Source organism: Phocoena sinus, chromosome 11, assembly GCF_008692025.1.
Source record: "Phocoena sinus isolate mPhoSin1 chromosome 11, mPhoSin1.pri, whole genome shotgun sequence".
Taxonomy (NCBI): domain Eukaryota; kingdom Metazoa; phylum Chordata; class Mammalia; order Artiodactyla; family Phocoenidae; genus Phocoena; species Phocoena sinus.
This window is the reverse complement of record NC_045773.1, coordinates 45,959,665-45,986,327: the sequence shown is the minus strand read 5'-3', so window position 1 is coordinate 45,986,327 and position 26,663 is coordinate 45,959,665. Positions and strand designations below refer to the sequence as shown.

At 44.6% G+C, this 26,663-nt stretch overlaps 1 protein-coding gene across 1 annotated transcript in view; it reads right to left on the bottom strand.

Annotated features, from left to right (window-relative positions):
* The window catches only part of SNRK (SNF related kinase), a 134,910-nt gene extending 108,626 nt beyond the window's left edge, over positions 1–26,284 (bottom strand). The window contains exon 1 of the mRNA XM_032648599.1: positions 26,229–26,284. The gene's annotated coding sequence lies outside the window, so the exon portion shown is untranslated. The remainder of the gene's footprint in view (positions 1–26,228) is intronic.
* Between the last annotated feature and the right edge of the window lie 379 nt (positions 26,285–26,663).

Genomic DNA, 26,663 nt, shown 5'->3' with positions numbered 1-26,663 from the left:
AGGGACTTCCATATATCCATCCTTCAGATTTAACAGTTGTTAACAGTTTCCCACGTTTGCTTCATTTTTCTTCTGAAGTATTTTTAAAGAAAATTACAGACATTATGGCATTTCATCCCTAAATACTTCTTCAAACTACAGAAACGGTTTCCTACATAACATAATCCAATTTTTTAAGATGACTGTATTTTAGAGCAGTTTTAGATTCACAGCAAAATTGAGTGGAATGTACAAAGATTTCCCATACACTGCCTACCCCGCACATGCATGGCCTCCCCATTATCAACAGCCGCCACTAGGGCAGTACATTTGTTAGTTGATGAACCTAAACTGACACATCATCATTATCCAAAGTCCATAGTTTATATTAGAGTTTGCTCTTGGTGTTGTACATTCTACAGGTTTTGACAAATGTATAATGACATGTATCCACCATTATAGTATCATGCAGAATAGTTTCACTGCCCTAAAAATCCTCTGTGTTCCACCTATTCACGTAACCCCCTAACGCTTGGCAATCACTGATCTTTTCACTGTCTCCATAGTTTTGCCTTTTCCAGAATGACACAGAGTTGCAATCATATAGCATAAAATCTTTTTTTTTTTTTTTCGGTACGCGGGCCTCTCACCGCTGTGGCCTCTCCTGTTGCGGAGCACAGGCTCCGGACGTGCAGGCTCAGCGGCCATGGCTCACGGGCCCAGCCGCTCCGCGGTGTGTGGGATCTTCCCGGACCGGGGCACGAACCCGCGTCCCCTGCATCAGCAGGTGGACTCTCAACCACTGCGCCACCAGGGAAGCCCCAGCATAAAACCTTTTAGATTGACTTCTATCATCTAGTGATATGCATTTAATCTTCTTCCATCTCTTTTCATAGCTTGATAGCTCATTTCTTTTTAGCTGTGAATAATATTCCATTGTCTGGATGTGCCACAGTTTATCCATTCTCCTACTTAAAAACCTCTTGGTTGAAAGTCAGCCCTCGACACAAGGGTTTGTAAAAAGAAAAGAAAAAAGAGAAAAGAAACAACAAAAACAAAAACATCTTGCTTGCTTCCAAATTCAAGCAATTATGAATAAAACTACTATAAACAGGTTTTTGTATGCACCTAAGTTTTTAGCTGAATTGAGTAAATGACTGCTGAGCACGACTGATGGATTGTATGGTAAGAAGATGTTTAGTTTTGGAAGAAACTGTTGAACTGTTGTCCAAAGTGCCTGTATCATTTTGTATCCCCACCAACAATAAATGAGAGTTCCTGTGGCTCTGCATCCTTGATAACATTTGGTGTTTGGGGTTTGGGCCATTCTAATAGTGTGTAATGGTATCTCATTACGGTTTTAATTTACAATTACCTAATGGCATGGAATGTTGAGCATCTTTTCATATGCTTACTTGCCATCTTCTTTGATGAAGTGTTCATTCGGGTCATTTGCTCATTTTAAAAATCATTTTTTAAATGTTTGTTTTCTTATTGTTTAGTTTAAGGATTCTTTGTTTATATTGGATAGCAGTCCCTCATCAGATATGTCTTTTTCAAATATTTTTTCTCAGCCTGTGGTTTGCTCTCATTCTCCTGACAGTGTCTTTCGCAAAGCAGAATTTTTCAATTTTAATGAAGTCCAGCTTATTAATTATTTCATAGATCATGTCTTTGGCGTTGTATCTAAAAAGTCATTGCCATATCCATGGTCATTTAGATTTTCTCCTATGTTATTTTCTAGGAGTTTTATAGTTTTGCCTTTTACACTTAAGTTTGTGATCCATTTTGAGCTAATTTTTGTGAAGGGTGTAAGATCAGTGTCTATATTTTTTGCATGTGGATGTCCAGTTTTTCCAGCACCATTTGTTGAAAAGACTACCATTCCTCCATTGTATTATCTTTGCTCCTTTGTCAAAGATCACTTGACTATATTTACGGGGGTCTATTTCTGGGCTCTTTATTATTATTATTTTTTTTTATAAATTTATTTATTTATGGCTGCGTTGGGTCTTCGTTTCTGTGCGAGGGCTTTCTCTAGTTGCGGCGAGCAGGGGCCACTCTTCATCGCGGTGCGCGGGCCTCTCACTATCGCGGCCTCTCTTGTTGCAGAGCACATGCTCCAGACGCGCAAGCTCAGTAGTTGTGGCTCACGGGCCTAGTTGCTCCGCGGCATGTGGGATCCTCCCAGACCAGGGCTCGCACCCGTGTCCCCTGCATTGGCAGGCGGATTCTTAACCACTGCGCCACTAGGGAAGCCCCCTGGGCTCTTTATTCTGTTCTATTGATCTATTCGTCTATTCTTTTGTCAATACTACACAATCTTGATTACCGTGCCTTTACAGTAAGGCTTAGAGTCAGTCCTCTGATTTTTCTTCAGTATTGTGTTGGCTATTGTGGATCTTTTGCTTCTCCATATAAACTTTAAAATTACAGTTTGTTGACATCCACAAAATAACTTGCTGAAATTTTGATTGGGATTGCTGTGAATCTGTAGATCAAGTTGAGAAAAACTGAGGTCTCGGCCATATTGAGTCTTCCTATCCACAGATATGTAATATCTCTCCATTTGTTTAGTTCTTTGATTTCTTTCATCAGAGTTTTGTAGTTTTCCTCATATAGAGATCTTGTATATATTTTTAAGTTTATATCTAAATACAGTTGACCCTTGAATAACACGGTATGAACTGCGTGGATCCACTTGTATGCAGGTTTTTTTCAATAGATAAGTACTACAGTACTACACAAGTCCATAGTTGTTTTTTTCTGTGGATACAGAACTGTGGATTTTTTAAAAAAAAAACAGCTTTAACTATTTACAATAGCCAAGACATGGAAGCAACATGGATGGACCTAGAGATTATCATACTAAGTGAAGTAAGTCAGACAGAGAAAGACAAATCTCATACGACATCACTCATACGAATCATATGTGGAATCTGATTTTAAAAAATTATACAAATGAACCGATTTACAAAACAGAAACAGAATTACAGATATCGAAAACAAACTTATGGCTGCCAAAGGGGAAATGTGATGGGGGGAACAAATCAGGAGCTTGGGATGAACATAACTACTATATATAAGACAGACAACCAACAAGGACCTACTGAAGAGCTCAGGGAACTCTACTCAATATTCTGTGATAACATACATGAAAACAGAATATGAAAAAGAATGAACATATGTATATGTATAACTGAATCACTTTGCTGCACACCTGAAACTAACACAACATTGTAAATCAACCATACTCCAATAAAATTAAAATAAAAAAAACAGAATTACAAAAAAATAAAAAGAACAGCTTTATTGATACATAATTCACATGCCATAAAATTCACCCTTGAAAAGTGTCCAATTCAGTGTTTTTTCCTATATTCATAGAGATGTGTAACCCTCACCACTATCTAATGTAAGAACATCTTTATCAACCCCCAGAGAAACTCCATACCCACTAGCAGTCACTTGCTATTCCCCCTCCACCTTAGCCCCTGGAAACCACTAATCAACTTTCTGTCTTTATTACTTTCTGTCTGGATTTGCCTATTCTGAGCATTTCATATAAATGGAATCTTATAGTGTGTGGTCTTTTGTGTCTGGTTTCTTTCACTTTACATGTTTTCAAGGTTTACCTATGTTGTAGCGTGTATTAGTACTTCATTTCTTTTTATGTCTTAATATTCCATTGTATGGTAGATCATATTTTTTTTAATTAATTTATTTATTTTTGGCTGCATTGGGTCTTCATTGCTGCGCGCGAGCTTTCTCTAGCTGCGGTGAGTGGGGGCTTCTCTTGTTGCGGAGCACGGGCTCTAGGTGCGTGGGCTTCAGTAGTTGCAGCACATGGGCTCAGTAGTCGTGCCTCACGGGCTCTAGAGCGCAGGCTCAGTAGAGCCTGGCTTAGTTGCTCCGCAGCATGTGAGATCTTCCCGGACAAGGGATTGAACCTGTGTCCACTGCATTGGCAGGCGGATTCTGAACCACTGAGCCACCAGGGAAGTCCCAACCATATTTTATTTATCCATTTATTAGTTGATGGACATTTGAATGATTTCCACTGTTTAGCCATTATGAATAGTACCGCCATGAACATTCACATACAAGTTTTTGTGTAGATGTACATTTTCAATTTTCTTAGCTATATACCTAGGGTGGAATACCTTGTAAGTCATAAGGTTTTTTGGTTTTGTTTTTTTTTTTGCGGTACGCGGGCCTCTCACTGTCATGGCCGGGAGCACAGGCTCCGGACGCGCAGGCTCAGCGGCCATGGCTCACGGGCCCAGCCGCTCCGCGGCGTGCGGGATCTTCCCGGACCGGGGCACGAACCTGTGTCCCCTGCACTGTCAGGCGGACTCTCAACCACTGCGCCACCAGGGAAGCCCCAGTCACAAGGTTTTAATGTTTGACATTTGAAATGCCAAATTATTTTCTAAAGTGACTATCATCTTGTAATTCTTTATTGAAATAAGTATGTAAGGTCTATTTACGAGAGTAACTGGTTTCACTGCTCTCTAAATATTTGCTAGCCTTGGCAAGGTGACTGAAATTACCCTGATTCTTGGAGCTAAGACACCGAAAGCCCTGTGTTAAAAATATATTCATCTAAGAGAAATAAAATATGGGGCAATACCCAGTTAGAATGCGTTTATCAATTTGCCATAGGTAAATGGAACACTGGTCAGGCAAGTTTTGATAGGGGAACCAGGGGGAAAGGGGTGGGAGAGGGATAAACTGGGAGACTGGGACTGACATATATACACTACTATATATAAAATAGATAACTAGTAAGGAGGACCTACTGTATAGCACAGCGAACTCTACTCGGTACTCTGTAATGACCTATATGGGAAAAGAATCTAAAAAAGAGTAGATATATATGCGTATGTATAACTGAATCACTTTGCTGTACACCTGAAACTAACACAACATTGTAAATCAACTATACTCCAATAAAAATTTTTTTTTTAAGTTTTGACAGGGGAGAATGGTCATGAAAGCTCCAGGTGCTCCAGCCTTGCTGAGGCTGGCTTGGAGGTAGATCAGAGTCGTGAAGGAGGGGAGGGGGACCAATATGGAGGAGCCTGTTCTGAAGAAAACTGTGCAGTGGTACATAGGGCATGTATAACCATTTTGCCCAGGATTGATACTCTGTTTTGTTATTCTAGGGCTGAGGGTGGAGCTAAACATTTGTCAAAATAAAATCGATCCTTATTTGATTTAACTTTTGAAAAGGAGTAAAGTCAGTTGGATGGTAGTAAATGTTTAACAACTGGCTCTCTGGAGGGGGGAGAAGCCCTATCTGTAGGATTTGCTGATTTCTGTGACGTAATTACCCTTACCATGCCCGACTGCAAGCCACCAATGTCATATTTTTGAACGTGACACTGGGAAGAACAATGCACAATCGTTTCCTGGAGCCAGTAGGAGCCGACTTCTACCAGCTCCACTGGTTGAAGTGAGGGATGAAAACATCAGATAGAATCAGGGTGTGGCAGCTCATGGAACAGGCTAGACTAAGGAGTATGGGAGAAGGAGGCAGAATGAAAGTAAGTAGGCCAGTTGCAGATGAGAAGAGTAACCTGGCATAGAAAAGTGGGTGTACGCCGGGCTGGTCACCCGCACGTTTTGCAGGTTGAATCTCGGTGAGGCTCTGGGTTTCTCTCTTGCGATGCGGTCTTCAGGAACACAGCACCCTGCTTAAAGGGCTACTGCCAAGGTTCTGTTACACTGTGATAATCACGCAGTCAGCCAGGCCAAACTCTCTTCTGTGTCGTGAAGCACCGGATGAGGCTTGCCTGGGCTGACTACACCTTCAGGAGGCAGAAATGAAATCAAAGCGACAGGATAAATGGAAGCTCTCCCTTGTCTTTGGTGTGAGTCTAAGTGGTGCAAGCATATTTTCCATCAGGAATTAGTTGCTTAGAGAAGAAAGAGCCAAGCAAATCTGGACCAGGTGTTCACTCCATTTAGTCCCAGAGCCAAGAAAAACCATCTTCTGGGCACTGGGAAGAAGAAAATGGAAAATGCCAATTAATGATCAGCTTTCAAATTGTTTCTACGCATCCAAGGGACTGGGTTTCATCTGACCCTCCAAGCTCCACTGGGCAACTGAACTTCATTTCTGCAGAGAATTTTCTAACCATCATAAGCAAAATCCTAGTGACTTTTAAAAACAAGGATTTTAAAGATAGGGACTTAGCTGGTGGCGCACTGGTTAAGACCCCGCACTCCCAATGCGGGGGGCCTAGGTCTGATCCCTGGTCAGGGAACTGGATCCCACATGCATGCTGCAACTAAGAGTTCACATGCCACAATGGAGAGCCCGTGTGCCACAACTAAGATCTGGTGCAGCCAAATAAATAAATAATTTTTTTTTAAAAAAAGAGTTTTAAAGATAGATGACTTCCTCTAAGAAATCAAAGCTCTACCTGCAGCAGTGTCTTTAGGAAGCCAATACAGGCAGTAGAAAATGAGAAATTGAGTTACTCAAGCCAGGAAGGGCAAACAGAGGGCTGTGGGATGCCTCACAACCAGGCTGATGGACTTTTCACAGAATCGACGGGTGTTTGGGCAGAATTGTCCTGAGTAACCGGTTGCTTAGGTGACGTGCAGACACAACTTTCTTCTAACTCAGTGGGATGCCAATTATCTTTTTCTTTACCTGCTAGGTGCTAGGGGAAATAAATCTGTATATTTTAAGAAGGGGCATATATTTCCTTTGTGAATGAAATGAAACCAAGGGGATAAGTATAATAAATTATGAGTGCTCACTTATCCTGATGGGGAGAAAAGAAAGGTTGATTTTCCTTCCAGAGCAGCCCCTTGATCTAGCCAATCTATGAAAGAATAAGTGAACCAGCAACAATCACTTCCATGCAGTATCTACTAATTACGCTACTCTATAAACAGTCTCTGCATTCAGACATGCTAATTGCTAAAACGGGAACATTACATCTCCAAGGGTGTCGTCAGAGTTTTAGCTACTCCCTGATTCAGAAGATCTAACCCTGAAATATGAAGGCTGTGTTTTTTTTCCCCCTTTTTGGACTGTGCTCTGACTTTCATCTCTTACTCTGAAACCTTTGCTTCCTCCAAATTCAAGTCTTTTGTCTTCTTTTGTGTTATCAACCTCATAAGCTATCCCAAAATATACCATTTCTCTTAAATGATTCACACATTTAAAAAATCTTATTTAGTAAACTCCCAGACAGCTGAAAGAAAAGGCACCATGAACTGAGCCTGATATAATCCATTCAGGCCTCCATTTGTATCTTTCAAGTGAGAGACTTGGATTATGTGTCAATTAGGATTAGGTTCAACTGTAACAGAGACCAAGACAGCAGTGGCTTAAATCAAACATGAGGTTATTCTCTTCCAGTAGTGAAGCCTGGTGCTAAGAGCACGGGGCTACAACATTAACTCTGTATTCATCAAGGACCCAGGCTCCTTCTGTATCATTGCTCTGCCATCCTCTGAACTTGACTTCCACCTCTGGTCTAGGATGGCTGCTCTAGATCAAGCTAGCATGTCTACATTTCTGCTGTCAGTGAAAAAGGGCACGCTGCCTTTCTAAATGGTACCACCCAAAAGTCACATTCAACATTTCTACTTTTAAGCCATTGAGTAGCTGCAAGAGAGTCTGAGAAATGAGGTGTCTATTCTGAAAAGCCATTGACCAACTGAAAGCTGGGGATTCTATTAGCAATGGAGGAAAGGGAGAACAGACATTGGGAAGAGCTAGCTGGCTCTACCACACACTAGATTGATGATTTTGAAATTGTATCCTCAAAGTCCTAGGGCTTTGGTATATTACACAGAGGTTACTGTGGGTCTTGAATGGGGCGATGTGTGGGTAAATTTGCATAGGATCCCAGAATACTTATCAAAATCAGAGTATATATCCCCCCTTTTGAAGGTTAATTGTATTAGAACATTTCTGATGGGTGACAGTGGTCTAGACTGAACCACTGGCAGGTAACTGGTAAGAATTCTCAGGGCCCCAGGGGAAGGGGTGCTTTGAGTGGTGCCCTGAGTTGGTCAAGGGGAAATCTGATTCTGGAGCAGGCTGCCAGTCCTGGACAAGGACACGGTGAACTGGCGTTAGACCAGTTTTCAGCGTTGACATCATACGGCACTAAGAGAAGCAACAGGAGCTGACAACTGGGCCCTGAAACTGGACTGATAAGATTCTGTATTTTCCTCCCTGAAAGGGTTGTGATCCAAGTGATGGCTACAGTAGAGTTTCTCAACCTTGGCACCCTGGACATTAGCAGCATCCCTGACCTCTATTGGTTTCCCATTGTGAAAACCAAAGATGCCTCCAGACATTGACAAATGTCCCCTGGGTGCCGAATTACTTACAGCTGTGAACCAATGGGTCCGAATCTAGGTAATGATGCACACCTTTGTACTTTGCTACTGGTTGTGCAATTTGGTACCAATCCTTTCATAAATGAGATACATAGCAAAGGCCTTAAATATGCCCATGACTTTAACTTAATCCCATTTCTTGGACTCTGGCCCAAGGAAACAATTTGCAAGAGACTTTCTGTCTAAAGGTACTTGTTGTAGTACGATTTTCAATAGATGAAAAAAATTAGAGGGCTTCCCTGGTGGCGCAGTGGTTGAGAATCTGCCTGCTAATGAAGGGGACAAGGGTTCGAGCCCTGGTCTGGGAAGATCCCACATGCCACGGAGCAACTGGGCCCGTGAGCCACAGCTACTGAGCCTGTGCGTCTGGAGCCTGTGCTCCACAACGAGAGGCCGCGACAGTGAGAGGCCCGCGCACTGCGATGAAGAGTGGCCCACGCACCGCAAGGAAGAGTGGCCCCCGATCGCCGCAACTAGAGAAAGCCCTCACACAGAAACGAAGACCCAACACAGCCAAAAATAAATAAATTAATTAATTAATTAGAAACAACAAAAAATATTAAACAGTAGGAAAAGAATTAAATAAACCGTGGTAGATCCATGTACCCACTAAAATGTGCTTTTGAGTTTCTAATAACATGGGGAAATACTTAGAATGATAAGTAAGCAAATAAAAAAACTATGCAAAAAAAATGACAAGGAGGAAACTCACTAAAAATGGTAGACTCTGGCGGGGGATCGGGAGTGATTTTTTTTTCCTCCTTCCTTCTATCTTCCTGTAGTTTCTAAACTTTCTAAGCTCCCTGTGAATGAGTTTATTCCAGACTACAAAACAAAACTACAAAGAAAATCCTAATTAAAAAAAAATTCTGGTGCCTGTCCTGGAGGATCCACAGACCGTTGTGAGCATTCCTGTAAGTGCGTGCTGTTGGGAGAGAGGCCAAACAGATATTCCCTCCTGCGCCGAGGTGCCAGGCTTTGTGCCAAGTGACCCCGCCACCCTGGTCACAACCCACTGAACCAGGAATCCCTACTGAAGGCTCCAGTAGACTGGGCAGAAGGAAGCCCAACCACCTATGAGGAGGCTTGACTCCAGGCACTGGAGGTACGGTCAAAGAGGAGCCTTTGAAACTGGAGAGCGAAAAATAGGGCCAATCAGATCCTGTCTCTGGAAATGTGCATGGAAAAACTCTCAAGGAGGCTCCTCTGCCCCTCCTGAGAGATTAACAAGGACAACCAGACCAGCAAGCAGCTGGGGATCCTGAGCAATGAGAGCTGCTCTTCTGATTCCTCGGGAGGCTGCGGAGATGGCTTTCCTTACTCCCTACTTTCGTACAAGAAGCACCTACCATACAGAGAGATGTAGGTAGAGTGGGTCCCGGTGTCTGACAAAGCTCAGCTCCCTTTGCGTGTGTGTAGTGGACGTTATATGGGCAGCTGGAACCCTCCTCCCAACTCTGCTGGTCCCAAAGGCCACTCCACAGATGAGTGTCACAGGAAACTTATTAAATTCCAGATTCCAGGCTCCCCCGCTAGATAATTTCACTTAATAGTCTCGGAGAGTGGGAAACTCAAGAATTTGTATTTAAGAGTTCCCAGGTAATTCTGATGCATAGACCAGTTTCGGAACCAGTGTTTGCCCACTACCAAAAGAACTACACCATCCTGCTCTAACTCTGAAGTAAGCCCTAACAGTAGGATGGCTCCTCAAAAAAATTAAACATAGAACTACCATAAGATCCAGCAATCTCACTCCTGGGTATATAGCCAAAAGAACTGAAAACATGGTCTCAAACACATATCGGTACACCCATGTCCATAGCAGCATTACTCACAATAGCCGAAAAGGTGGAAGCAACCCAAGTGGTCATCACAGACGAGCGGATAAAAGAAATGTGGTACATACATAAAATAAGTCTTATTCAACGTGGTATATACATAAAATAAGTCTTATTCAACCTTAAAAAGGAAGGAGATTCTGACACATGCTACATTGTGGAGGAACCTTGAAGACACACTGCTAAGTGAAATGAGCCAGGCGCAAAAGGACAAATATTGTACGATTCCACTTCACTGAGGTTCCCATAGTAGGCAAATCCACAGAGACAGAAAGTAGAACGGGGGTCGCCAGCAGCTGTGGGAAGCTACTATTTCATGGGTACAGTGTTTCAGTTTTGGAAGATGAAAAAATTCTGAAGATGGATGGTGGTGATGGTTGTACAACAACGTGAATACACTTAATGCCAGTGAACTGTACACTTACATATGGTTAAAATGGTAAATTTTATGGACATTTTACCACACACACACATACACAAACCCAACAAACCGGCAGTGACTAAACGAAACAAAAAAACCTATACAACTCTTTCTAGTAAGGAAATAAGCCACCTCAAAGAAATCATAGCCAAGAAAATAACTTTTTTTTTGCTTTTTACAAAACACTGTCAGAGATAAAAATCTTTAGAAAAGAAAATTAGTTCAGAACAAGCTTCTTTCATCGTATCAGCGTCCCTTATCATAAAATAAACAGAGAGAAACAGGAAATGGGAGACTAAAATCAATCTTCTGTTTCAAGAAAAAATAAATCATTCCTAAAAGTTTACACGCGGATCTTTCTGGGTCTTTCAAAATGTCTCTGAAATGTTGCAGTTCAAAGCTTTTCAAATACCATAGCCTCCACCCACTCCCCGGATATGCATTTACTTCCTCTCTTATAAACATAACTTCCTTTGTTGTTTGAACAGATTCAGTGACTCTGGGGTCTCCTTGTGGTTGGTGCCCACCGACAAGCCCTGTTCCTCGAATCAGCTGGGAAACCCCTCAGGGTGGGCAGTGACTTACCATAGGCAAAAAGGAGACAGGTCAGTGGGGGGACAGTGTGACAGAAGGTGCTGTGAGTCGGGGGAGGCTTCTATTAGGAGATCTCACAAATGTGAATGGCTGCTATCAGGGTGGTAAGCTGCTAACCAGTGTTTTCACAGATGAGACCAAAAAAAAAAAAAAAAAAAAAGCCAACTTTAAATACAGCTTGAGTGATGATTAAGTTACCATTGGGCCTGTCTGCAAATGAGTGAAAATCCAAAAGAATAGTGATTTAAGTAGCACAGAAGTTTCTTTCCCTCCCTGTAAATGAATCCAGCAGGAAGGAGGGAGCTGGGCTGCCGTGATGGTTCTGTGAGGTTGTCAGGGACCCAGGCTCCTTCTGTCTTATCACTCTGCCACCCTCAGCTCACGGGCCAATGTGATGATTTGACTACTGAAGCTTCTGCCTTAATCAAGTCTAGATTCTGGCCCAGGAGATAGAGAAAGGCATGAAAGGGTCCCTTCCTTCTAATAAGGTAAGTTGCATGTAACCCTCCCATGTATATTCCACTGGTCAGAACATGTTCTCATGACCACACCTCGCTACAGGAGAGGATGGGAAATGGATTTTATTCTGGGGAGCTGTTGCACAGCTAAGAAAGGGAAGGCTGATATTGGGGTCAATGGTTCGCAATCGTTGCCCCCAGGAAGTTACATCAGAAGGTAGAACTCGGGACTTCTTTTTCACAAGTACCACTGACATTCCACACGAGACTCTTCTAGGGCAATCGTCTCATTTAATCAATACAACTTCCCTGGGTTTGTGTTATTTCCACTTTACAAAGGTAGAAGGATTCCAAGAGTTTGTGTCACTTATCCAAAGCAGCTCCACAAGCTATGCCGTTGGCCTTCTAATTCTTCAGAATCAGCCCTGAGTGGTCACAAAGCCCCTTCCTCTGTAGCACCGAGAAGGGCATGTGGATGGGCCTGGGGATGGCGGTGTGGGTCTCTCAGGGTCTCTCAGCTCCAGGCATGGTCACCTCTACACGTTTATGTCTTCCTAACTCCGAACCCTGCCATGCAGGACTCCAGGAGCCCATCACATGGCAAACTGTACACATCACCCCAGCCCTGCTCTTATCCTGGAGGCTGGAAACCCTAGGCTGGGCCGCCGGCTTGCTTGCTTTTCAAGTTGATGTGAGCATTCTGGGGCAGATTCACTCATCCCCGATTTGCAGCTGTACCCACTTTTGTTGAGGACATGCCTGTGCTGGAAGGGTTGGAGGGCGCTTACCGCAGACCCCAGAGAGCCAAAGGGAAAAAGGAGCATCAATCCCGAGCTGGGCTCCCCCGGGGCTGAGACATCTGTTGTTAGGAAGGAACACGTAAAACTAAAAAGAAACCGCCTTTGGCTGGCTCTGTCTTCTCTTGATGGTTATTTGGGTTCCTTTCATATTTTCAATGAACTCTCTTGAGGGATTAGGAAATTTAATGTTTAAATCATCGAGGATGAGGAATGAGCCAAAGAAGAGTAACTTTAAAGAAAGAGACTAGTTCTGTTCTGCCTACGAACTGCCCGTTCCAACCCCCTGGCCGGTGTGTGCAGCCTGACTGTTCTAAAGCACACAGTGTCTGCCTTGCTGGGGGAGGACCACAGAGGCTTCTGGACTCCACACAAGGTCATTCCACATGAGCTTGGGGCTGACTCCCTAAAAGCACGTCTCCCGTGAAGAGGACAGAGTCTGGGTTACCCATTCCTTCGGTGGACCTCCAACTCCACAGATCACACCCCTCCGCTACTGTCCTTCTGACCACTACAGAGAATCCTTCTGAAAGGCTCTTAATTTCTGTTTTAAAATACCTTTCAATAAAAGACGTAAAAGTAAATGCTTGTTTATTATAAATTCAGAAGAGAAACTGAAAAGAAGGGAAGAAAAACTGCCTGTTATTCTATCACCCAGAGATAACCGTGACTAACCTTTTGCATATTTTTCTAAGCACATATACGTGTATGTTCGTATGTACATGCGTGTGTAAAAAGCTTTTGAAAAGCAAATATGGCCTCAGACTATTTTATAACCAGCTTTTTACCACTTAGCAATAGGCCACAGACATCCTTCTATGTCAATAAATATATACCTACAATATTTTTCTTAGTGACTGAAGATATTATATTGTACCATCACTTTTTTTAAATCCCCTATTGTTGGACAATAAGATTAGTTCATTGCTCTATTTTTGGAAAAAATTATTACGATTATTATTACTAAAGATCTTAGGGCACATGCTTGATTATATGCTTAGAATAAACTCCTAGAAGTAGAATGCTGGGCAAATGCTTTGCAAACTGTTAGGATTTTTTGATATACATGGTCAAATTTATCTGTAGAAAAGTTGTAATAATTTACATTCATCTCCCATGTATGAGGAGATTCCCGATGTTCTAGTTTACACTAGACACTATGTTTTTCTTTCTGAAAAGAAAAGGTTACAGAAAATGACATTCTGTAACCTTTTGGGAAAGAACCAGAGTTGCATATCCATCCTATACACAAAGCTTTCCTTCCACGACAGCTCCATCTGAGAAATCAGGCCCCCAAAGGAGCCAGATTAGACCCAAATTCAAATATATCTGGGTCTCAGAACATCCTCTCATTTCCATCAGCCTCTGAACACACATCTGGTCAAACAACTCTCTGTGATTTGTGACCTGGACTGGATTCAACGCTGACCTAGATAGAGAGTACTTTGGATATCATTACCCGCCCTCCAAACCATCTGGTGCTGGCTAAACAGGTTATCCACGCGGTAGGAACCTCCATCCCTCAACTGGCTTTCTTCTTGCCAGGTTTCTTCCAAAAAAAATATTTTCTACCTAGCTCCTTACACACAAAAAAGAGGATATGGATTATCTTTTGCATATCTTAACCTGATAGACAAGAAGCTTTTTTTTTTAGAACTTAGCAGTTCTACAGATTCAATCACAGCTCCCTGGATGGACCAGGAGACAGTGAAAAGGCAGAGAAGGGGAGAAGGAATGAATTCCCATGGTCACAGAACTGGGGCCTGAGGCGTTGCCTCTGCATGTTATCTCACTTATGTTAATATTTAAAATATTTGTGGTTGGGGGGAAATGCCAATTATCTTCAAAACAGAGAATCTGTTCTTGGCTACAAGTGTTTTTTTCAAATTCCTAGAATTAAAGCAGCTTGTTCTTCCAGGCTCATGAGCTATTTTTATCTGCAAAAATATGGAGCACACATACGTGTTCCCACGTTCATCTATGTGCACGGACGCTGGGGTTCGTTACTGTCCCTTAGCTCTGTTGAAGGCAGAGCTAAGGGACAGTAAGCTTGGTGCTTTACCACCTTTGCAGAAGTGTACTGCTGTGGGGTGAAGGACTGTCTTCCTTTATAATTACTCATTTTCTCAAATGACATTTTGGGATTTTCAAAAGCAGTCATGGAAAACAACACAGTTACATAGAAAACAAACTTATGGTTACCAAAGGGGAAAGGGGCAGGGAGATAAATGAGGAGTATGGGATTAACAGATAACACTACTATACATAAAACAGATAAACAACAAGAACCTACTGTAGAGCACAGGGAATTATATTCAATATCTTGTCATAACCTACAATGGAAAAGAATCTGAAAAGATATATATATAACATATATAACATATATATATATATCTCTAAGTCAGTGCTGTACACCTGAAAGTAACACAATATTGTAAATCAACTCTATTGCAACTTTAAAACATTAAAATCAGTCATGTAAAGCAAAACAGACCTATTTTTTTGAACCTCTATTGTTCATCGTGTTGTGTTGTTATGGTCTCTCTTCTTTTGACCCTGGCATTTCTTTACTCATGCTCAACATCCTCATCGAGGGCCTCCTGTGGGCAGAGCCCTCCGCTGGGTACCGTGGAAGGCCTCAAGACAGAATCCCTCGTCCAGCTCTGTCCCCAACCAGCTGTCATGAAGGGGTCCCTGCACTTCACACAGCCACAGTTTATGCACCTTTAAAACAAGGCACCTGGCCTTATTGCCTACAGGCACTGACTCCCCTGCACTTGTGGGCTCCTCACGGTCCGGGGGATGCGGCGGGGGTGGGGGGGATGCCAGCAGGCTCTGGCTGGCATCCCAGGCCGCAGGTCAGAGAGACAATGACTTGCTCTGGAAGTGAAGCAAGTCAAAGCTGGATGGAACCCCGCCCCGAGCCATGCCCACAATCACGGGTAAGCCCGACGGATGCTGAGGTCCTAACAAAGGTGTCTGATCCAAACTCACGCCATTGTAGTCATATATCTGTGGCTCTATTAAAACGTTTTGTGATGAACATTTTCAAAAATATGCAACAGAGACAGAAAAATAAAATGAAAACTCAGGCACTCATCACTCAGCTCCAACAATTTTAACTCTGCCCCTGACCCTCCAAATCCCAGACATCCTGTCATTTTACCCGTAAGTGCTTCAATGCGTGTCTGTAGTTAGAAAGGGTGTTTTAGAAATATAACCGCCATGCCATTATCCACAAAATTAACAGTTATTCCTTAATATCAGGTTAGTTCTCTTAAAGATGTCTCTTTAGGGCTTTTATTCAAATCAGGATCCAAACAAGGCTCACATTTTTGTTTTGATGGTCCCTTCTGTTCTGTAACAGTTTCCACTCCTTTGTAAATTTTCACTTCCTTGCAGTTGGTTTGTTGAAGACACCAGGTCATTTATTTTGTAGGATGTCCCACGTTCCAGACTGGGCTGCTTGCTTCCTTGTAGTGTTGCTTAATTTGTTCTTCAGTCCCCTTTACTCCCTGTAAACTGGTAAGACATCTAGAGGCTTGATTGATTTCAGGATCAATTTTTTTTTTTTTTTTTTTTTTAGGCAAGAATGTGTCCGAGTTGATGCTGTGTATTTGACATTGATTGCATCCCCTTAGGGAGCACATCTGGTCTGGTCATCCCACTTATAGTGATAGATCAGAGGGCTCAGGTAGCTAAGTAAGGGGGTGACCTTGACGGGAAGCAGAAGAGAAGGGATTTGGACCTTCTCAGTCTGATTCCAGAATCCACAATTTTAGCCACTCCCCCATCTTTCAGGAAAAACAAGTGCTCCACTTTTATACCTTTTTCTCTGTTTCTGGACTCCTGTACCCACCACCCATCTTTCCCCTGTACCAAGGACAAACACTACTAGTTGTAGGTCAGATCCTGTAGTTTAAATTGGGGAGGAACACGAGGTCAGTGCTTTCAAGTACCAGGAGGTCCAGGTGTGGCTCGGGTGCTCCTTCTTTCCACTGGGTCATTGTCAGAGGTGTAAGAGGTGGGGAGGGTCCGGGAAGGGGGTGGCATCTGACAAGAGTTTTCCTTGGCCACTGCATTTCTCTCCAGCCCTAAACCCTTCAGGCACTGGATGCAAGAGCCTGGGACCCCACGGGGCCAAATGTCAAAGGGATTGAGAATGACTATGAAAGTGTGATCACATTTCCAGTCTTTATCATGAATTTCCCATTTCCTTATTTTCCCATTTCCTTTTGCCTTCTTTTCATGCCCTCCGCTGCCATGATTTTTCTCTCGGTTTTCACTGGCCTCAACTGTCTTGTCCCTCCCTCATGGGACAGGGGCCTTTTAGAACAATCACACACTGAAATTACATGCCAACGGCAGTCAAGGTAGCAAGAGAAAGGTGGGCGTCACAGGTGCTGACCTCTGAAGACTCTGCAAGTCCTAAATCTGAGGGTCTACCTCCACCTTGCACGTAGGGAGAGACTCCCACGAGAGACTCCTAGCCAGGTCCTGGGCACAGGGACCCCAGTGAGCTGAGGGGTGGAGAAGGCAGAGAAACAGGAGAAGACTGGAGAGAGAAATACCATCTGATGGGAAATAGAGAAATCCCTCCCAGCGGGCTCTGGTGCTGTGTTTCTCTTTAATTCACCAAGGTTGTGTTCTTTCTGTCCACGCATGAGCTGGGCTACAGGCCTCAGGCCTCCTAGAGGCTGCAGATGTATTTGTTCTTGCCTTTTGTGGTGGTGATTACCTTTGTGCATTGCTCTCCTTCATTTACAAGGAATATTTGTAGAGATGTCGTTTACCATCTACAAGGTCGTGAACCCTCACAATGACTCTTAGAGTGAAGGATCATCATCACACTCACGGTCGCTTGAGTACAAGACTCAGAGCCCGTAAATGCTTGAGGTTCCCCCAGGATGAAGCAGCTGGGCCACGACTTGAACCCATGTGCCTGGAAAGCTGAGCATCTTCCCCTATGACCACCCCCTACCCCCAACACGCCCACACAAGGTTTGCTTCAGAGAAACAAGAAGGGCTTGGGTGTCACTTTCTTCAGGACCCAGTGACTCTTCTTCCCAAGAACTCGGTTGAGAGCGCCGGTTCCACGTGCTTTGTTTGTGGTCAGGATCCCGTGGGAAAGGGTCAGCTGGCTGTTCAGAGTGGGACAGAATTTTTGGTGAGGGCTCCCTTTCCCGCTCTAAGTAATGAGAGCATTGGTACTCCCAGGGGGGTCTCCTTGGGACACATTCCTTGTTGTTATTGCTATTGATGTGGTTTGTGGTTTTGCCTTTTTAAATTAAAAATCATCGTTTCTCCAATCGGGAGTCATATGTGTTCATTTTGAGACTCTTAGAAAAACGGAGAAAAGCATAAAGAAAATCAATCTTGTCCGGTCTCCTGCCACGTCAAGCCACAGCGAGGACTTGGTGGGTTTCCTTCTTGCCTCCTGTGCCCCTGCAGATGCCTGCCCCACGTTTCTCTGTGCCTGGAGCCTCACAACAGGCCCCGCGTCCTCTCCTATGGCAGGGTTCGGCTACGAGGGAGGCCTGGCAGGGGGAAGGACAGTGTGGTTGGGAATGTATTCCCCTCGCTCCCTCTCTGCAAGGTCACCTCTGCCGAAGGTCACGGTTCCTTTCAAGACCCAGGAGCCAAACAAGCCACTTGCCCCCCACAGGCTCTGGTAACGGTCCCTAATCTCCTTCCTTTGGGCCCCGGGTGGTAGGGCTCTGGGTGGTAAAGCCCCAGCTACTGCAGCACTGGTTGTTCCCCCCACCCCACCCCGCGCTGCCCACACTTTCGTAAATAATCCCTCCCCAGGTTATCCTGTTTTGAACGTGCCATCTGTTTTCTGTTGGGAACTGGACTGCCTCATTGGTATGTCAAGACCTTTCCCTTGAAGCTCCCATGGCCATGTTATTTTCTGAGGTTTCCAAAGCAATGTATGAAGTAGAGCCTGGAATAAACTTGGGGGTCCTGGGGCAAGAAGGCATCTAATTTCCTGACTCCCAGTAGCACCCCTCTCACCTGACCTGGCTCGGAACTGCCCAGGCCCGTGTCCACACGTTGTGATGTGCCACACACCTCCACCCACTCCCAAGCACCTCCAACTCCTACTGCCCCTATATCTCCATTAAAGCCACTCCTTTTGTCACCAGAATTATCTCCACGAGGTCCCGCTTGGAAAGGAAGTTGTAGCAGAGGAGGAAGGAATCCTGACTTTTTCATCCCAGAGGCCTCTACACACGATGCTGCCTCAGACCCCTGCTCACTGCCTGGCTGAGTCTACCTGCCCCTCTTATCTCGGCTTTGAAGCCTTCTCTGAGCTCTGCACCCTCGTGGCTCTTCCGTGTTGTAACTCACCTCATGAGGTCCATGACGGCAGGCACCGTGTCCTACTCACCCTTCTACCTGACACCCGCCCATAGCACCTGGCATATAATAAACACTCCATCAGTAAGTTGAATATTGTACATTTGGGACATCCTCCAGTATCAAGTTTTCCCATTAGCCCCATGTTGAAAGACTATTTCCATTTGGAAGAACCCTTGAATTGAAGGAGCCAGCCATTGCTTCCTGGAATACTGTATATACATTAGAAGCCATTTACCCATCCCCACAGGCACTAAGGTGACGGGACCCTACAAAGGTGTGTTTGTGGGAGGTGGGCGTGGGGAATAGAACAAAAAGTGCACCTTTGTCAGAAACTTTTGCGGGGCTGTTGACGCGGGAGGAGGCAAGAGTGTGAAAGCAGGGCTGGGGAGTCAGGAGAAAATTCTGGTCCATCATTTTCCCAAGAGCCAGGTATATTAAAAAACACCGGTGCTGCAGACGGTCCTACGAAGACAGACTTCAGATGCAATTTCAGTCTTCTGGAGTCACTTCTGAATTTATTTACCATATTGAACTTTACCTCCTAGTGCGGGGTCAGGGGAGCTTTGAGTATTAGTGAAATATTTCAAACCTCCCTTTAAGAGGAAAATATGAATACCTCTATTTGCACAAAGAAACAGTGGAAAGATATACAAGGAACTAGTGAAGCGATGACTTCCGGGGGTGGAGTGGAGGACCCAAACAGACTGGGTAGCAGAGAGAGGGAAACTTCTCAGTTATAACTTTTGATATTGAGTTGTTTTTTTTTTTTTTTTTTTTTTTTTTTTGCGGTACGCGGGCCTCTCACTGTTGTGGCCTCTCCCGTTGCGGAGCACAGGCTCTGGACGCGGAGGCTCAGCGGCCATGGCTCACGGGCCCAGCCGCTCCGCGGCATGTGGGATCTTCCCGGACCGGGACACGAACCCGTGTCCCCTGCATCGGCAGGCGGACTCTCAACCACTGCACCACCAGGGAAGCCCTGATACTGACTTTTGAATCACAGGAATTTATAACCTATTTTAAAAAGAAAATCCCGTTTGAAAAACCTTCCCTGAGAAGAGCAATAACTTTCCATCTTTTTTTTCACTTCAACCCACTCAGGTGGGGCAAGAGACCTCATTGTCCATTTATTCTGTCCTTTTACACTTTCCAATGGAAGAAACAATGGGACTTGTTTATAATAACAAAGTGTCAACGCATAAGCAGTTTGCTTTTGGGGAGAGGGGGTAGCATTATGTAAACATTTGCTTTGGCAACTGGGGTATGATGTTTCCTATTTGAACCACAACGTATCTTCCAATTTAGTTAACTAGAAAATTACCAGCCCCAAATACTGATGTGGCAAATACAGAAACCTAAACATCTCAGAGAAGATCAGAAAACCTAAAACCAACCACGTGGATAACACAGTAGCAGCAACTGCTAAGACAAAACAAAACTTGCTTCCTCCTCAGTGTGGGCATTTGGCTGTTGACGGTTTTGCAGGCACAGCAGGAGCTTTGCAAGCTGCCACATGTTGCATAGATGATAGAATTTTGGATAAATGCTGAATAAAAGTATTCTGGTGCATGAATTCCAAATTCAGTCACCCTTAATGATTCACGTAATAAGTTAATAGTAGAAAGCGATTAGTTCTCCCTAAATGCCAGCTGGAGGATTGCGTGGCATTCACCCAGAAGAGCAGAAAGGACTCATATGCTTGGAAAGCAATTTGCGTCCGTCGGGAGAATTCTTGCATCTCCAGTGGCCTTTGAGACCACTTCAAAAATGGCTCTATTAGAATTACTGTACCGGTAAAAATTTATAAAGCTACCCTGCTCCGAGGTGGCCAGAGTCCTAGAGAATTTGGACTCTGTGATGGAAAAGACCACCCATCTAAATCATGCTTTTTCCCAGTGGGAAGCAGCCCTTCAAACAATGAAGGTCCTTCTTAAGTATCAGCTTTGGCCTCTGGGATAACTTTTCTGAAAGAGCTTGCTGGGTGAGTTGCAAACACTTGGGGAAATGTTTTCACAAGGAAGTTCTAAGAACTGTTGAGGACTGAGTAGCTCTACCCTTCCGTACATTTTTAACCACAGTTAAGCTTCCCTGGTAAGGAGTGATGGAGCTTTCAAGGCAGTGATTTTAGACCCTCTGACCCCCTCGACCCTCTTGTCCTAGATCTTCCCAGCATCTGTCCTGTTCTATCCTGTCTCTCACATCGAATTCTACAGCAACCTTTGGACTTAGGGGCCCTCTTGGGCTTCCCTAACTTTGATCATCTCATGCTATCACTTGTGACTTGCACCCACTCTTCTTACACCTGATCCAGCTCCAGCTCCAGGGGACCAAAGAGGAGGTAAGATGCACTAAAATGAAATCCCCATGGCTCTTGAATCCAAACACCTCTACGCCTTAGCCTGCTATGGTTAACCATCATGGACACTTAGGAGAACGTTGAGCCGCGTGGCATGGATCTGTACTTCCCAGGAACTGAGAATATGGGTACGTACAGGGTTGACAGTCAGCTGGTTAAATACTGAATTACTTCCCTGTCACTTTGGTACAGCTATTGTCCCACTACCTTGACCACCTAGGCTCCTTCCCTGGAACTCCCTAGACCTTCCCCTAAACCTGCAGCTTTAGGGACAATACCTGGCCAATCAGGGGCAGGAGTGGGGTAGGGCCTTGGTTGGGTACCCTTGGCCAAAATCCATCCTGATTGGCCGATACCTGAGCCAGACTAGTTGTTATCTATCTCAAATATCAACCTTTACAAGTGAGCCATGGTCTTAGAGATTTCCAGATAAATAAATGAAAAAGAAAAAAGTCAGACAAGTGACAGCTGTGCCGATACTCCCAGCTGGTAGCCTCTTCTCTTCAAAGGCTGCCCCAGAGGTATAAGCAGATGATTTACTAAATACTGCCTTTTGCCAAATCCCCAGAGACCCTTGAATGTTGGGTGCTAATAAAGTTCAAGTTATTACTAGGCATGTGGTCTATGTAGGTCACTGGCAAGTGCTGGCAAAGAAAAGCCAAGCAAACAAGTTAACCCTGGCTAGAATGTGGATGAGGAACTGCAACCCCTTCTCTAAACAGGAAACATGCCTGAAATCTTTTTTTTGTCTCCAGAAGGACTTGGCTTCCTCACCTGTAAAATGAGGGTCCTATTAATGACCCCCTTCACCAGTGTCTCAGGATTCTGGACAAGAAATAAGCCTCTTTAGAAAAAAAGTGGGGGAACCCACCAGGGAAGAGTATTGGGAGATTCAGCTTCATCCTGTAGAGGCTTGGATCCTTGGATTTTCTGTCGCTGCCACACTGCAGTGCTTGGCTTGCATTTTACCTGGCAGCCCCTGAGAGGGACCGTGGCCATGAGTGGGGCAGGAAACAGCTCCAGGAATTCAAGGTCTTGACTAAAGGAAAGAGCAGATCTGTGCTTCCAGTTCTGCTTGGACACAGGCATTTTTCAGATGCTCACAGGAAGATGACTCGTGTCAAGCTTTCAACCATTTGGACAAAGTTCAGGATTGTTCTTTAGCAAGACCTCTTCCTGGGCAATAAGGAACACACGCATTTCCTAGGCATCCTGTTGGGTGGTGATGTCCCCTCGTCACCAAAGCTCTCCGAGCTGGAAGGGCATCCGCACAGGCAGGAGAGACAGAGGGGTTGGGGCCACGTGTCTGGGGGAGGGTGGTGGGGTTGGAGGTGTCTGGGGGTGTTGCTGGAACGCAGGTGCAGTAGGACCCTCCCGGGGAGGAAGGAAGAGCTAGGACAGGCGAGAGAGCAGTGGATCTGCCCGTGCTGATGTGCCTCCTGGCGGGAGGGTTCCAGGCTGAGTCACCCCGTGTGAACCTGGCAAAGAATGGGAAACCATTGGGAGAGAGAACAGGAAGAACCAAATTCAGGCCAAGCGAGAGGGAAGGGGCAGGGTCACGGGATTTCTGGGACAGTGGAGCCCAAACTGAGCCCTAAGCATGCTCCTTTTTTTTTTTTTTTTTAAGAAAAATTAAAACTCAGCTAAGGTACACTTCCTCCTGTTTTACAGAACATGTGAGGTGAACCCACATCTTCGGTTTTATTTATGTACTAAATAAGCACATGTAGCACTTATTTGGTGCCAAGCACTCTTCCAGAGTTTGACAAGTTTTAACTTATTTAGTCCCCAGGACAATCAGAGGTCCTAGGATTATTCCCATTTTACGGCGAGGAAACTTGAGGCATGGCAGAAAGGGTTAAGTGGCTTCACCCAAGGGGAGGAGGAGCCAAGACTGGACCCCAGGCAGCCTGGTTTCCGTGTCTGTGCTTTCAACTCTTGAATTGATTTTTTAATAGACTTTATTTTTTTAGAACAGTTTTAGATTTATAGAAAAATTAAGAAGATAGCACAGAGGGTTCCAATACATCCTGTATCCAGTTTCCCCTGTTATAAACATCTTACATGAAGGTGGTGTATTTGTTACACTTAATGAGCTAGTATTGATCATTATTATTAATGGAAGTCCACAGTTCATTTGGATTTCCTTAATTTTTACCTAATGTCTTGTTCTGTTCCAAGATCCCATCCAGGTTACTGCATTCCTCATGTCTGCTTAGGTTCCTCTTGGCTGTGGCAGTCAGTTTCTCTGACTTTCCTTGTTTCCCATGACGTTGATGGTTTTGAGCAGTGCTGGTCAGGTGTCTTGGGATGTGTCTGATGATTTTTCTCCTAATTAGACTGGGGCCCAACGCTTGTCTTTTTTTTTTAAAAAAAAACATCTTTATTGGAGTATAATTGCTTTACAATGTTGTGTTAGTTTCTGCCGTATAACAAAGTGAATCAGCTATACGTATACATATATCCCCATATCCCCTCCCTCTTGAGACTCCCTCCCACCCTCCCTATCCCACCCCTCTAGGTGGTCACAAAGCAGCGAGCTGATCTCCCCCAACCCTTGCCTTTTGATCGTTACAGTGAGCTCTTGCAAGGCAGGTGCCAACCTAACAGGGACATCTGCCATTATTTGATAGAATTCCACACTAGGTATTCTTTTTCTTATGTATTTGGTTCATTTCAGAAGGAAAAGGAGACTTCTCTTTTGCCGTTGTGCTAAATCATCTGGTTCCGAGTAAAGTCATGTTACCCTAGACTCTCCCGCTGGGGTAAAGCCCTTGGTTTACGCTAGTTTCCATCTTCCAGGGTTGCAGGGTGCATTTCGTTCCTCCAGCTGGGCCCTGTTCATCCCTGTTAAGACTCAGACCCCGGCACAGCTAAGTGTAAAGGGAAAGTCGGGGACTTGGTCCTGTAGGGCTGTGTGGGGTTCTATTTGCTTCCTTCAGCCAACATTTCCTCAAGCCTTGTCACTCCCACTGAAGCCAGAGCATGCGCGACCAGCTGCCTCCCAGCTGCCTCCCAGCTGCCAGGTCGTGGCTCTGTCTCTGCTGTCTCTGGGGAGGCATCTCCTCAGCTAGCCCTGTGTGAGCACATCTGCAGAAGCTACCCCACTCCCCACCTTCCTCAGGTGCTGTCCTGGCAGGCGGACCCTCCTTCCTAGATGATAGACCACACCGTCAGATGGTTCCTGACAGTCCAGACTGGGAACACATGCATTTGATTTTCCCAGGGAGAACTCCGATCATAAAGATGTTTACGCATGAGGGAAGTGCTTGATATACGGCCTTGAGGTGATAAAAATACACGCCACCTTCTCCGAAAACTAAAAATAGAATTACCATATGGTCCGGCAATCCCACTCCTGAGCATATACCCAGACAAAACCATAATTCGAAAAGATACATGCACCCCTATGTTCACAGCAGCACTATTCACGATAGCCAAGACATGGAAACAACCTAAATGTCCAGTGACAGATGAATGGATAAAGAAGATGTGGTGCATATATACAATGGAATACTACTCAGCCATAAAAAAGAACGAAATAATGCCATCTGCAGCAACATGGATGCAACTAGAGATGATCATATTAAGTGAAGTAAGTCAGAAAGATAAAGACAAATACCATATGATATCACTTAAATGTGGAATCTAAAATATGACACAAATGAACATATCTACGAAACAGAAACAGAATCACGGACATGGAGGACAGACTGGTGGTTGCCAAGGGGGTGGAGGGTGGGAGAGGGATTGGGAGTTTGGGATTAGCAGATGCAAACTGGTATATAAAGAATGGATAAAGAACAAGGTCCTACTGTATAGCACAGGGAACTGTATTCAATATCCTGTGATAAACCATAATGGGAAAGAATATGCAAAAGAATATATATATATATACACGTATAACTGAGTCACTTTATTGTATAGCAGTAACTAACCCAACATTGTAAGTCACCTATACTTTAATAAAAAAAATTTTTTTTAATACACACCACCTTTTAAAACCATGGCAACACAAGAGGCAGGACAGTTGCAAATGAAAGGGCGTTTAAAAGATGGCAATGGGCTGCAGGTGTGTAAAGAAAGTTGATTAGGAAAACAGCTAGACGGAAGAGAGTCCTGCTTTCATTCTCATCTCCACTGTGTCCCAGCTCAGAGCCTCACCAAGTTCCAAGGCCAACCCCCAATAACTGCTGGCTATATGAACAAGGGATGCAGAGTAGGCATCTCCTGGCTGCCTCCAACAAGTCACAGCCCGGGCTTCCCATCTCTTTCCCTCCTCGCCTTCAGTCTGCACAGAGCTAACAACTTCGTGGCTCATTTTACCTTCCCAACCCTCCTCCTGCTAGGTTGAATCATTAGCCTCGGTTCCTCACCTTCTGCAGTAACCACATCCTCCGCTGTGTAACTCTGCAGATCCTCCCACAACCTTGGGAGGGAAACGCTTCCCTGCCCCATGATTTTGGACTCGGCTGGAGGGTATTAGCAGATGTGGCGCATACAGTGGTTCGAAATGTGCTTGTGTGGTTGGCGTGTCCTCTTATGCCTCTCCCCGTCGCCAGGAGAACAACATGCCCCAGCTAGCTTGCTGGTCCCGGGAGGATGAGAGGCATGTGGGACAGACCTGGACCCAAACAGCGGCATGGAACCCAACCCAGCTGATCCCAGCCAGGATCAGCCAAACCCCAGCTCAAACGTATGAGTGAGAAACAAACGCTCCGTGGAACGCCATCAAGCTTTCAGATCCTTTCGTACCAGCAATTGTACCTGCGGAGTAATACGCAGGACGAAGGTTTCTGGGAAGAGACTTCATGTCCCAGGAGACCATTCCTTTCTTAACATGAGCCTTCCCGATGATGTCACCGTCACCGGGACTCACCTCTCCCAGAAAGCATTGGTCTGTTGGTAGTAACAGTAATTAGCATTCACCTGGGGTTTTATGGGCAGGAGGCAGCAGCAACATACAACTATCTTACGAGGTGGAGAGGCCGGGATTATCACATTCATTTTGCAAAGAGAAAATGAAATACTCAGACGAGTTGGGTGACTCACCAAGACTGGACCAGGAGGCAGCCGTCTGAAGGAAGAACGCGGTAAGGAGTTCCTCATACCCGGGAGAAGTCACGTGTGTGCTCGCGCAGGCGCCTTTCATTTTTGTAACATTTCCTGTTATTAAAGGGATACAGGCCAATTGCAGAAAAATAGGAAAACGCGGGAAGCATTAGTAAGTTTCCATCCTACCTAGTAGTATTTTGATTTATTTCTCTGTGTTATTTTTGTTGTTATTATTTTTTTGGCCGTGCCACGCGGCTTGCGGGATCTTAGTTCCCTGACCAGTTGCTCCCTGAAGTGGAAGTTCGGGAGTCCTAACCACTGGTCCACCAGGGAAGTCCCTCTCTGTGTTATTTTTAATGCATGTATATTTATTATATATTTTTATAAGTTAGAAGCATACTGTATATATAAGAACATTTCCTATGGCATTTA